The sequence below is a fragment of the Petaurus breviceps genome, unplaced genomic scaffold (assembly GCF_028583685.1).
Source record: "Petaurus breviceps papuanus isolate PSGF00001 unplaced genomic scaffold, PetGlider_PUasm1.0 90692, whole genome shotgun sequence".
In the NCBI taxonomy this organism is placed as follows: Eukaryota; Metazoa; Chordata; class Mammalia; order Diprotodontia; family Petauridae; genus Petaurus; species Petaurus breviceps.
In genome coordinates, this window is record NW_027187313.1 from 10177687 (window position 1) to 10189914 (window position 12228).

At 40.0% G+C, this 12228-nt stretch overlaps 1 protein-coding gene across 10 annotated transcripts in view; it reads right to left on the reverse strand.

The window, feature by feature from the left end:
* The window catches only part of PRRC2C (proline rich coiled-coil 2C), a 99193-nt gene extending 90281 nt beyond the window's left edge, over positions 1-8912 (reverse strand). For 6 of the 10 annotated variants that reach the window (XM_069065595.1, XM_069065596.1, XM_069065598.1 and 3 more), the window contains exon 1: positions 8593-8912. The gene's annotated coding sequence lies outside the window, so the exon portion shown is untranslated. The other 4 variants (XM_069065591.1, XM_069065589.1, XM_069065590.1 and 1 more) reach the window with 4 other exon arrangements.
* Between the last annotated feature and the right edge of the window lie 3316 nt (positions 8913-12228).

Consider the following 12228-nt stretch of genomic DNA (forward strand, 5'->3'; position numbering starts at 1 on the left):
TAGAAACAGTCACGCTGTTCTCTGAAACTGACACAAATTAAATTCTTGAAACAGAAGGAAGACCTAAACAAAAGAGCTTTAAGTTACTTTGCACTAAAAATTACTCTTCTGGCAGAACCAGGAGAAATTTGTACACAATTACAGATACAATGTATTTGTGACGACTAACTTTGATAGAGTGGGCTCTTCTCAGCAATATAAGGTTATAAGACAACTCCAAAAGACTCATGATGGAAAGAGATATCCATATCCAGAGAAAGAACTACAGAGTCTGAATACAGAATGAAGCAAACTATTTGCTCTTTCTTTTTCTTGCTTTGTTTTGTTTCCTCTTTCCCATTGTTCATTTCATTGGTTATAAGCCTTCTTTACAACATAATGTTTAATGTGAAGGTATTTGTAGATCCTATATTAGATTGCATGCCACCATGGTGGGGGAGGGGGAGAAAATTTGAAACAAAGGAATGTGGAACTGAATCTTGTAAAAGTAAATAAATAAATTTTAAAAAAAGAATTAAACCCCAAAAGAAAAAAAATTACTCTTCTGAAAATTGAAGCTTTTGTAATTCATGTTTACTCACCAAAAGTCATTAAGTATTTTATCAAAACTATTAGTTTATAAAATATTTCAAGTTACATGCCATTTTGACTTTTAAAATATATTGATATCCTATTAAAATATACTGAAGATATTTTCATTTTACTGATATTAATTTCTACAATTCTTTCTATATTCAAATAAGAAAACCAGAATACCTTTAAAATTCTTCAGCTAAATGACAGTAGCACCAATGAGCAAACATCTGCTTAGCTTGGTGTAGTGAACTTAGAATTTCAGCACCCCAGCTAATCATTATTGTTAATATTAATATTTATATAAAACTTGAAAAGCACATTGCAATTTATCCTCACAACAATCCTGAGGTCAGAGGTCTCATCATGCCCATTTTACAGCCAAAGAAACTGGGTGAAAGAAATTTTTAGATAACATCATACAGTCTGATTCAAACCAAGGTTTTCCTGACTTCCAAGTCCAGCACTCCATAAACTACAACACCTGTCTGCCTCAGTTCCTTGTGTTGCTACTCAGCAAGAAAAGGGTCATTTATTATACATGAGCCTCAGTTTCCTCAACTGTAAAATGAGAATACTTGAACTTACAATCACAGGATTGTTGGAGAGAAAAACCTGCATGAAAAGTGAGCTATTGGGGGTGGCTAGGTGGCGCAGTGAATAGAGACCTGGCCCTGGAGTCAGGAGGACCTGAGTTCAAATCCAGCCTCAGACACTTAACACTTACTAGCCATGTGACCTTGGGTAAGTACTTAACTCCAATTGCTCTACCTCTTCCCATTCCAAAAAGCAAAAAGGGAAAAAAGTGAGCTATCTCATGTTTTCTAACATGAAACTAATCCATTATGACGGGCACTTTAAAAAGTCTGCTATTTATTTTATGTTTGGGGGGGGCGCGGGTATAATTTTAGTAACTGGAACGTGGGCTAAGAGAGAGTGAGTCAAGGATGATTTAGTTGTGAATCTGGAGGACTGAAAGAATAGTGACAGACATGTCAGAAAGAGGGAAATTAGGAAGAGGGGTTAAGTCTTTTGGGGAAAGGTAATGAGTTCTATTTTGGAAATGCCTACTAAATAAGGGCAGCTAGGTGATGCAGGGGATAGTGCACAGGGCCTGGTGTCAGAAAGACTTATCTTCCTGAGTTCAAATCCAGCTTCAGAAATTTACTAATTGTGTGTCCTTGTTTGCCTCAGTTTCCTTATCTGTAAAATGAGCTGGAGAAGGAAATGGCAAGCCATTCTAGGATCTTTGCCAAAAAGACCCCAAATGGGGTCACAGCAAGTCAGACTGAAAACAACTAGATGTCTGCCAGTTGGCATTTGTCTAAGAGGCAGCCGCTAATACAAGAACAGGAGTGACTAGGACTAGTTAAGCCAATATCTATTTATTAAGCTCTTAGGTTAAGTGGTAGCAATACAAAGGAAAAAACTACTGTCCCCTGACCTCAAGAAACTCATATTCTAATGAGTATGACAGGTAAGCAACTATGTACAAAAAAGATATATGCAGGGAAATTTGGAAATAATCTCAGGGGGAAGGACTGGTAAAGGCTTCCTGCCTAAAGTGAAAACTTAGCTGAGACTTGAAGGAAATCAACACTGCAGGAATGTGAGACTTGGTAAAAATAAAGGAGTTGAAAAATGCAGTGTCTTAAAGGGTCAACAGGAAGGCCAACATCACTGGATTGTAGGGTCAGATTATGAAGGATTTAAAAGCCAAAAAGCCTATTTTATATTTGATCCTAGAGAAATTAGGGAGCCACTGGAATTTGAGTGGGGGAGGGCAAGGGGGCGTTGTGTTGTCGGTTGTTACACTGTTAAACTTATTTTACTTTAGAGATCACTTTGGCAGCTGAATGGAGGATAGACTGCAACATTTTGAGATTTCAAGCAGGGAGATCAACCTAAAAGTTATTGCAATAGTCCAAGCATGAGGTGATGAGAGCCTGTATTAGGGTGGTGGTAGTGTCAGGAAAGAAAGGGACAAATAGGAGACATTTTAAAGATAGATATAATATCAAAGATTTGAGAGTTACCTTCGTGGAGATAATAAATGAACTAAAAAAAGCTGGTAAGGTCACTGAAATAGAGATGAAGGGACAGAGGACAGAGTCTTAGGTTACATCCACAGAGAACAGAATATATGATGATCCAGCAAAAGAGACCAAGAAAGAACAATAAGGAAGAAAGAAGGTCCAGGGAAAGTAGTAAGAAAGGACAATAAGTCATTAACAATGTTGAATCCTGTAAAGGTCAAAACTATGAGGATTGAGATATGGATACTGAATTTGGCCATTAAGAGATCACTGGTAACTTGGGAGAAAGTTTCAGTTCAAGTGGCTACGTCTGAAGAAGAAACTGAGAATTATAGAGGTTCCTTTCTAAAGGCTAAAAATTAACCAATCATCAGGTATAACCTTTCAATCTATTTTGAAACTATGCTGCTAACAGAGCTGCTCATCATTACCAATCAAAGAAGTATTTAATGTATACCCACCACATGCTAAGTGCTGGGGACATAAAAGGTAAAAATGAAACACTGCTGTCAAAGAATTTATTCTATCAATAAAACTTTTTACTTTTAACTGTCAGAGATGGTCTTTTCTTAATTCAAAATTTTGTGGCATTCTAGACATCATAGACAATTATTATCCAAATAAGTGAGCTTTTTTGAACACTACAATTACAGTTAACAGAAATTCTTTCTTCCCATAAAAGTTTTTTCTGGTTCTTTGGAGGACTTTGATTTTGAATATTCCAATTATAGAATATCAACAATATCTTACCATTACATAAAATATTGTTTCAAGGATAGCTTCTATTCATTTAAAAAATTCTTTATTAATATTTGCCTCAATTATTTCATTCCCCACCCCCAACCTTCAAAAGACAGTTATCTCTCAAATCTTCGCTTCCCAACACCATGTGTGTGGTTGTGTGTATGTGTTCTGTGTTCTTATCCCTCAAGTCTGTCTGATCCCTACTCTGGAGAATTAAAGCACATTATAAAGATCTATAAAATTTACCCCTTGATTTTCAGTAGCAATTGCTCACTTAACTAGTCCAAATCATATACACTAAAACTTTCACTTAAGTAGAATCTAAATTATAATTAAAACATATAATGATCTGTAAATACCATTTTCTGTACTAATTCTTTTGACTAGTGATTCACATATACTAGTAAACATAAGATGGTTTTCCACTAATCACAAAATTTACCTCATAACACTATATACAGTAGTTTCATTTTTACCCAATTATGCTAATCTAGTTCTGCAATATTTTGAGCATTTGCTCCCATCTTAAGCTTCTCTCTATTAAGAGATTTTTTTTTTTGATGCCATGGAACCCTTTGGCAATCTGAAATATAAAAATACACACAAATAGATTTTTTTAAATTTCATGGACCCCATGAAAGAACTCCTGCACTATATAGTCCCACTGCTTTTTGATAACTTACATATCATGTTCACTCAAAAATAAAACAAAAACAAAACAGGAAACAAGTGAACCTTCAGGAATCCTAGTTACAGATAAGGGAAAAATCTGTCTCATGAATTCCTGTAATCACAAACACTCTCCTATAGACTAAGTTCTTCTCCTCTACCTAAAAGCTAACATCTTTTACAGGGGAGAAAATTAAGGCTAGAGGGATTTAAGTGACCAGCCTGTGGCCCCATAGGTAAGTAGCAGTGAAGTGATACAAACCTAAATTCTCTGACCCCAAATCACAGCTCTTTCCTCTACACCAGACTTTCGTTTTCATTTCATCCTACTGTTAGAATAATCTTGCACCAACGCTCTCTATAAACAGGCTGTTAGCCACTAATAAGTGTTCTCAAACCTAGATTACAACATTTTAGAAAATAGGGGTCACATTTTACTTTCACATCCTCCAAAGAACTTTTTATAAAGTAGGCATTTAAAAGTATTTGCTAAATGAACAAATTCCTCTGCCTAGCATTTAAGGTCTTTCAAGTCATGTTACCAACCTAATTTTCTGATTACATCCTTACAAAAAACCCTTTAACTACAGTCAAGCCAATACATTTGCTAAATGCTACATAAATTTTGTTCATTTTCTAGAGATCTTTTTAATGCCCTTCCCTTCATCTGGAATGTTTCTACTTCCTCAAATCAATTCACATCATTTGTATTTCAAAACCAGGCTCAAAATCCACTTCCTATAGTATATGATTGCTCTCTGATAGATGTTTACACCTTAACAAATTTTTTTGCTACATATGTACTAAATTTGTACAAGCAGCAACTAAATTGTCAATATTCGAATTCTCTGTACCAGATGTTTAAACCCAAATTAGTTTCCCAATCAGCACCATTACCCACTGGCACGTACCAAGTGAACACAAAGAACTTTATGAAACGAAATGAAAACTAATAAGTCATAATCTAATGCAAAGTAAATCACAAAATTTAACGCAAAGATAAATATAAAATATCTTAAGACATGACATTTGGAAATGATCCTTAGAGCAACGGAAAGACTCAAGATGGGTTTAAATAGGTTATGGTGCCTTACCATAGATGATAACCTGTATAGCGGAACTGATGTAAAAAGCATCAAGAATATGTATGAAAAGGAATTAGAAAGAATGAGAACCAAACTAAGGCCCAAGAAACATTAAAAGAACCAGTACCTTCAGCTTGTTAAAAGGACGATTTATGTAAGATTTACAGAGTTAAGAATCATCAGGAATTACCTGCATGTATGAGATGGTGGATATATTTCACCTTCTGCACATAGAAGCCACTTCCCTATATTGCTGAAATACATTATCATTTACCACCAGCATATGGAAAATCCAAGCAGGGTCAAATCCACTTACATTTTACAGTGTGGGAAAGACATGAATACAAATGGTCAATAAGCATTATTAAGTACTTACTATGTGTCAGGCATTGTGCTAAGGGCTGAAAATGAAAAGAATGTCTCAGGTTCCTGCTTTCAAGGAGCTCACATTCTAAAGAAGACAACATACAAACCAACTGTGTACATACAATATATTAATAGGGTAAACTGAAGGTAACAGTCCCTAACAATAAAAAAGGTAACTTAAAAATAACATTTACCCAATTAGCATCCATTAGACACCTATGTACCAGATACTGTAGATAAAAAAAGGAAAAAAGAAAGATAAAACTCCGTGCCCTCATGAGGGTATATCCTATGAAGGGCAATTGCATACATTATATATACAAAATGAGAGAATTTGGTGGTTGGGGAAGGAGTTATTTCATGTATGAGGTTGGGTTTTAGCTTAGTTTTTCAGGGAAACTAATAGGTGAGCAAGCAGGGCATTCCAAACAAGTGGGAAAGCCAGTACAAAAGGCAAGAAGGAGGTGTGTGAGAACAGCACAAAGGCCAGTTTGGCTGGATGTCAGCAAGTGAAGGGAAATAATGTATAAGGCTGGAAAGATAGTTTAGAGTCAGGTTGTGAAAGGCTTCAAAATCTAGAGGTTTGTATTTGATCTTAGAAATAATAAAGATGTCAATGAAGTTTCTTGACAAAGGAAATGACCTGGGCTTTAGGAGAATCACACTAGCAGGTACATGAAGGTAACAATCCATAAATAAGTAAATAGTTCAACCAATTAGTGGAGAAGAGAGAGACTTGAGGGGTACAGATCAATTAAGAGGTCACCACAATAGTTTTAGGCCTCATCTTGCATGGTGGGTATCAAAGAGAAGATAAAAGATGTAATGTAGCTTAAGATCAATTAGGGTTTATCATTTCTGTAAAAAATATCTATTTATGCTAGTAAATAAAGAAGTTATCTCTCTCCATATTTTTCTAAAGCTAACCTAACTGAATTGTTAGCACCAATAACCTAGTCAGAAACGGAAAGTTTTATGACTCAGAAACCAACATATTAAGTGTCAGATTCCTAAGTAACATAGTTAATGTACACTCAGATGAACTTTCATTATGTTACTCTTTTCATAATGCGACAAGTATCCATTTATTGGAAGTAGATTAGTCATAAGGCAGTTAGCCATGACTTTAAAATTCTTTAAGACTAAAGAACACTGATCTTTACCACCTATGCTACATACTCCATTTTCCACAAATATATTAAAGTCATCATTTGCTGTTACCCAATTGACTCACTTTCAAGTCAATGCTCAATTGCTGCTGAATCTCCTAAGAAATAATCTGACTTCTGAGAGTAAATCTTTAGGAATAAATTTTTACACTAAAAAACTATAAACTAGTGATAGAGGAATGGAAAAGGGTTAATTAAATATAACTACAAAAGCTACTTCAGAGATAAAGGGGCAATATTTTCAAACAGAGGGTAAAAAGCTGAAAGATAGGATATTGTTATGGTAAAAAAGCAAAAAAAAGGTGATTCTTCAAAGGGAGGGGGTTTGATCTGTGAAATGAATAGGTTATTAAGTGTTAAAGAAGCAGACAGAATGGATTAAGGCAAGATAAAGTAGAAGAAACCATTTTGGAATGGCTTGTTAAAAACTTATTTCAGTTACAACTAAACTTGGAATTTAGAAATAGTTAACTGCTTCAGAGAGAAAGCTTTGAAAGGAATGTTGTCAGATCTGGAATTTGTTTTTGAAAAGCATTGTCACTTTGAAATTGATCAAGTGGGAAATACACATATTTAATGCCTTCCTCCTAAAAAACAAAATCTTTGTAAAATTTTAAAATCTTTTTTTCCAAGCCATCTTCACAGAACACCTAACTCTAAAGCCAAGTTAAATAAAACTTCTCACTGAATATTAAGCTACAGTTCATATTTACTATAAACTATACAATAACCATAAAATTTTGGACCTATTAGTTCATCAAATCTTAGTTTCTCACCAACCTCAATCTTGTGCCATCACACACACAAAACAAGCCTTAGCCGGAGATTTGCCAATACTTACTATTTAAGTGTATAAGCAAAAAAAGCGAAACAAAACAAAAAAACTCTTCAATTTTTCTATGCAAGATTTCGAAACTTTCTTTTCGGTGATCCATACTGAGTACCAAGAGATAACTGCAGTCAAACACACCCCTAAAACACCATCTTAATTATCATAGGCTAGAAAATAGAATTCGCTTTTGTACAGGAATGGGGAGCTCACCCTATCGTTTCTTTTTGGACAAAGTCGTCAAGTGTCAAAGCTTTAAAAACAAACAAAACCTAAAATCTTTCCACAGGCAAAGAAAGAGAAAACCTCCCCTCTCCTCCTACTCCCTCTGGGCACTAGCCCAGCTATCGCGAATGCCGACCCTGCTAGCAGCCCAGGCCCGGTCGAAGGCTCAAGGGGGAACAGGAATCAGCAAAGTCGGGATTTCAGGAAAACAAAAGCCCACCCCAGCTGACCCTCGCGGCACACATCCCATTGTCTGCCGGCTCGGCATCGAGTCCCGCACGCTAACCCTTTGTAAAGGGGCTCCGGCTCAGCCCGGGTCCCAAGCCCAGGATGCGCGGCTGCTCCCTCCTCTCCTGCCCCCGGGGAACCTCCCGGTGCAGCTACCCGGTCGAGGGGCTGCAGAGGCCTAGGGGGAGGAGAGACACCAACGCCCTCCTCCGACCGGACTGCAGGTCCTCGGCGGAAGTAGGATCGCTCCCGTCTCCGCGAGCGGGGGCTTTTCCTTCTCTTTATCCTTTTTTTGGAAGGCTCAGGTCCTTAACCCCGTCCCTCCCGCACACTCCCCCACCCAAGGAAACGCCGGCCCACCCACGAGGACCAGCTGGCCCCTGCCCAGCCGAGACCCGGCCGGCCTCACTTGCCCTGCAGGCCACATGGGGTGGGGGGGCTCCCGCTTCCCGCTCTGCCGGTCGGCGGAGGCCTCGACCACGGCCTAGGAGTCAGGAGGGCGAGGGGGAGACACGGAGCCCCCGCCGCCCCCGCCCTCTGTGCCCGGAGCCCCCCAGTCGGGGACGAGCTCCCGCCCTTTCCCTCCGCGCAGCCCCCACCAGTACTGCAGGGCCCCTTACCCCGCCCGCTCGGGCCCAGCCGCCCCCGCCGCGGCGCAAGCTCCTTACCGGCCGGTGTTGGTGGGTGGGGAACGCGGGGTGTGTGCGTGTGTGTGCGAGTGTGTTTGTCTAAGTGTGGCGCCCGCGCTCGCAGAGGAGTCTCCGTCCGGCTCTGGTCCGGGAGGGGAAAGGGTCTGGGGAAGGGTTGAGGGGAAAGGGGAGGAGGTGGGTGGGCCACCGAACCAGGAAACCAGAGGCCGCCGTCAGACAAACCGACCCAGCGCGGCCGCCGCTTCCAGTAAAGGAGAGCGAGAGAGCTGGAGACGGGCAAGATGGCGGACAGCCAGCCCGGACGTCCTACGTCATCACGCTGACGCACGTAAGGCGAGTCTCTCTCCTTCTGGGTCCCACGGCTCCCTCCCGCGGGACCCTAAGAACGGGCGGGTCACGTGGGGACGCGGCGGGTTGAGAGGGAGCAGAGAGCCGTGGTGCCTCCTGGGATGTACCGCTAGCGCAGTCGCGCGTTTCCCGGCGCCGTGGCTGGCAGCGTGCTGCTGCTGCCCCTCGGCGTCCTGGCGCGAGTGCTCGCTCTGCTTGGGCGGGGGAGGGGGGGAACCTGCGGAAACTAAAGGTCTCTGGGCTCCGTCCCACCTTGAACTTGTGTGGGCAGAGTGGAGAAGGCATGTGTGCATTCCAAGACGTCGTGTTACAGAAAGAAGAGTTTGTTTGCATCGGGCGTCGTGGTTTTGGATACATTAAAACAAACGCAAAGTGACTTGACTTAAGGAGGTTGGCAGCTTTGAGGCATCAGAGGTGTGAGTCGTCCCAGTTGTGTGTATACAGACCTTGCACGAGTACTGTCCTTGCATAGGTGTGCACCCTAGAAATGCATCTTGCCGACCTATGCCCCGCACATATCGATGTATTTCCCCATTTTCAGTGTTTTGCCTTGATTAATTCGTGATTTTACAAGGCTTTTTTAGGAGGAGCAAAGATACAGATAATTCTAAATGGCACATAATTTTAAAATCATTTGTATTTGGCTTGAGAATGTATTATAAGGTTTGAAGGCCCACTGATTTATGTTTTTTGTTACATTTTTAATTCATTTAATTTGCATCTGCTGAACATACACTAATTTTAGGGACAGAGAAGTTAGACCTGGTAGGTGTCAGGGGAACCTAGTATTACAAATCTATCTCAAATGAGCCCATAAAATAAGAACTGGAAAGGACTTCAGAGTCTCATCTAAGATATATTAGAATAGGAATTATCTATATAACATCCACTGTGAGTAATCATCTAGCAAGGAGTGGGGAACCTTTGGCCTTCAGACCACATATGGCCCTCTAGGTCCTCAAGTGTGACCCTTTGACTGAATCCAAACTTCCCACAACAAATCCCTTTAATGAAAGGACCATGGGGTCTATAACATGGCTGGGGATGGCCCAAGAAGCAGTTGGTGACCTTGTCCTTCCTAAATTAGGTCTTTCCAAAGTCTCAATTTGAGGCAATGAACATTCAGTGACTAAGAGCTAGATAAGAATTGAGACAAAAGATGACCCAATTTACCATCACAAAACTATCAATTTAAGAGGGAAAGACCCTTAGAGTTTCTGGCCTGAGCAGAAAACAATTTACTCTCATTCTAAGCCATCAAAACCAGAGAGCCTTCTTTTGGGAACTGTCATTGGACATTCAATGAGAGCCACAGTGATTTGGGTTTAAAGGCTCTCCAGTAGCTACATTTGAAACACAATGTGCTTTTTTAAAGCCTGTTTTTTTCAGAGCCATATTTCAAGAAATCATAAATGAAAACTGCAGATCAAAAGTAAATTATACCAACTGCCTAGAAAAGCTACATTGAAGAGAGTTAGTTTTGGAGTTTAATATGTACACCTCCCAGAGAAGTGCATTGACGGCCACTATGATTCTTGGATCTTTACTTATGAGGACCCATGAGGTCATTAGTGGCATATATTAAGAGACTGAGTCATACATGTAGAAAGGGCACCAAAACAGGACTGGCCACAGAGTTAAGATCCCTCCTTAAAGCTGTCCCAGTCTATTGCATCTTTCAAAGACAAAATGGTCAGAGACCTTCTAGCCATCACTTCTCCCTTTCCAGAGGCTATTATCATCTTATGTTTTTCTTGTACATCCCAGTGATTTTGGAGTGAGATAACACTAGAATATCTAAGTAAGAGAAATTTGAATAAAGATGATTTTTTATTTTTTAAAAAGGCACAGTTACTGAGGAAACTAGGAAGACCTCTGTAAACCAACAGAGTGAATTGAACAGCTACAAGAACAATTTGTAGCAAAACATTTATAGGGAAATAACGTCAGATAAAAAAAATCTTTGAAAGATTTTAGAACTCTGATCCACACGATGACAAAACATAAGATAAAACACTGCACTCACCTGCCAGGGAGATAAATGCATTCTGGGGCATATTCAATATCAATAATCAATAGTCTACCACAATTTTTAACAAGCAAAAAAAAGTGGGTCATTGAAGCATTTTTAAAGTATGTAGAATGTTAATAGGAAACATGGACAAGCAGGATAGCTTTGAAAATATGTTGAATTTCTTATCTACTTAAATGGAAAAGTAAACCATTCATAATATAGATGGTAGCTTCATGTATGATTCCATTTTCTCTTCTACCTTGCATGTGAAAATGTTTCTCTTACTAGAAATTATGAGGGATGGCTCCCAATAGGTTCAGCAGGAACTCTGATCTTATCTAAGACTACAACCTGTGATTCAGTCTGGAAAGAATTCAGCTCAGCCTTACTTGGAGTCAGAGTTGAAAAAGTTTATTATACACTTTACAGCAGGCAAGGATCCTTAGGGGGCCTGCAAGTGAAAGGGGGCACAGGATTTTACTTTTAAAGGGTAAGGCTGCCATTGTCAGGGCTGACTGGATGGATGTAAGGGACTTCAGTGCATAGATAAAAGTTAGGGCTGACTGAGAGGAACTTGTGACTTTAGTGCATAGATAAAAGCTTGAAGAGTATAACTTGGAGATGAGATTTGTGCCAGACAGGAGGAGACATGAGGAGATTAAGCTAGGACAAAGGAGTCACAAGTTGTTGCCTAGGCAGAGTGTGGATAGGGGGGAAGGGGCAGAGTTTGAGGCTGGGAAAGGGATTTTATAGACTGGTTTTACAAATTGCTATTACAATTTTACAATACAAATTGCAGTTACAATTGTACAAACTGGTTTTACAAATTGATGTTACAGAGTGATGTTGCCAATTGGTTTTACAAATTGCTGTTACAGATATAGATTCCAAGCACCCCATCATTCCCCCCTTAAACAGATGACACCCGAATTCATTTGGGAGCACAGGACAATGGTCTCAGCTTCCCAAGCTGCTTCCCGCTGGGGAGGGGTGTAGAGCTGTCCCTTCCTCTCAGAGTATCATTGTTCAAGGGGTGGGGTTCGTGGCCAATGTCCGGAATTTGGCCGACACCAGGTCCAAGGGGTGATAGGTAGCGACTTTGGGCAATGGTTGGTACTCAGCCTGTGCAGTCATCTGCAAATGGAATGCACTGAGCCTAGAAGAGACAAACTTAGCAAGGAGGTTAAGCAGACAAGGACCAAAAAGAAGTATAAAGACTATGATTAGGAGTGGGACCAGTATAGGGAAAAGCCAGGACCACCATGAGGAAGAGGAGGAACCTGGTGCACTAA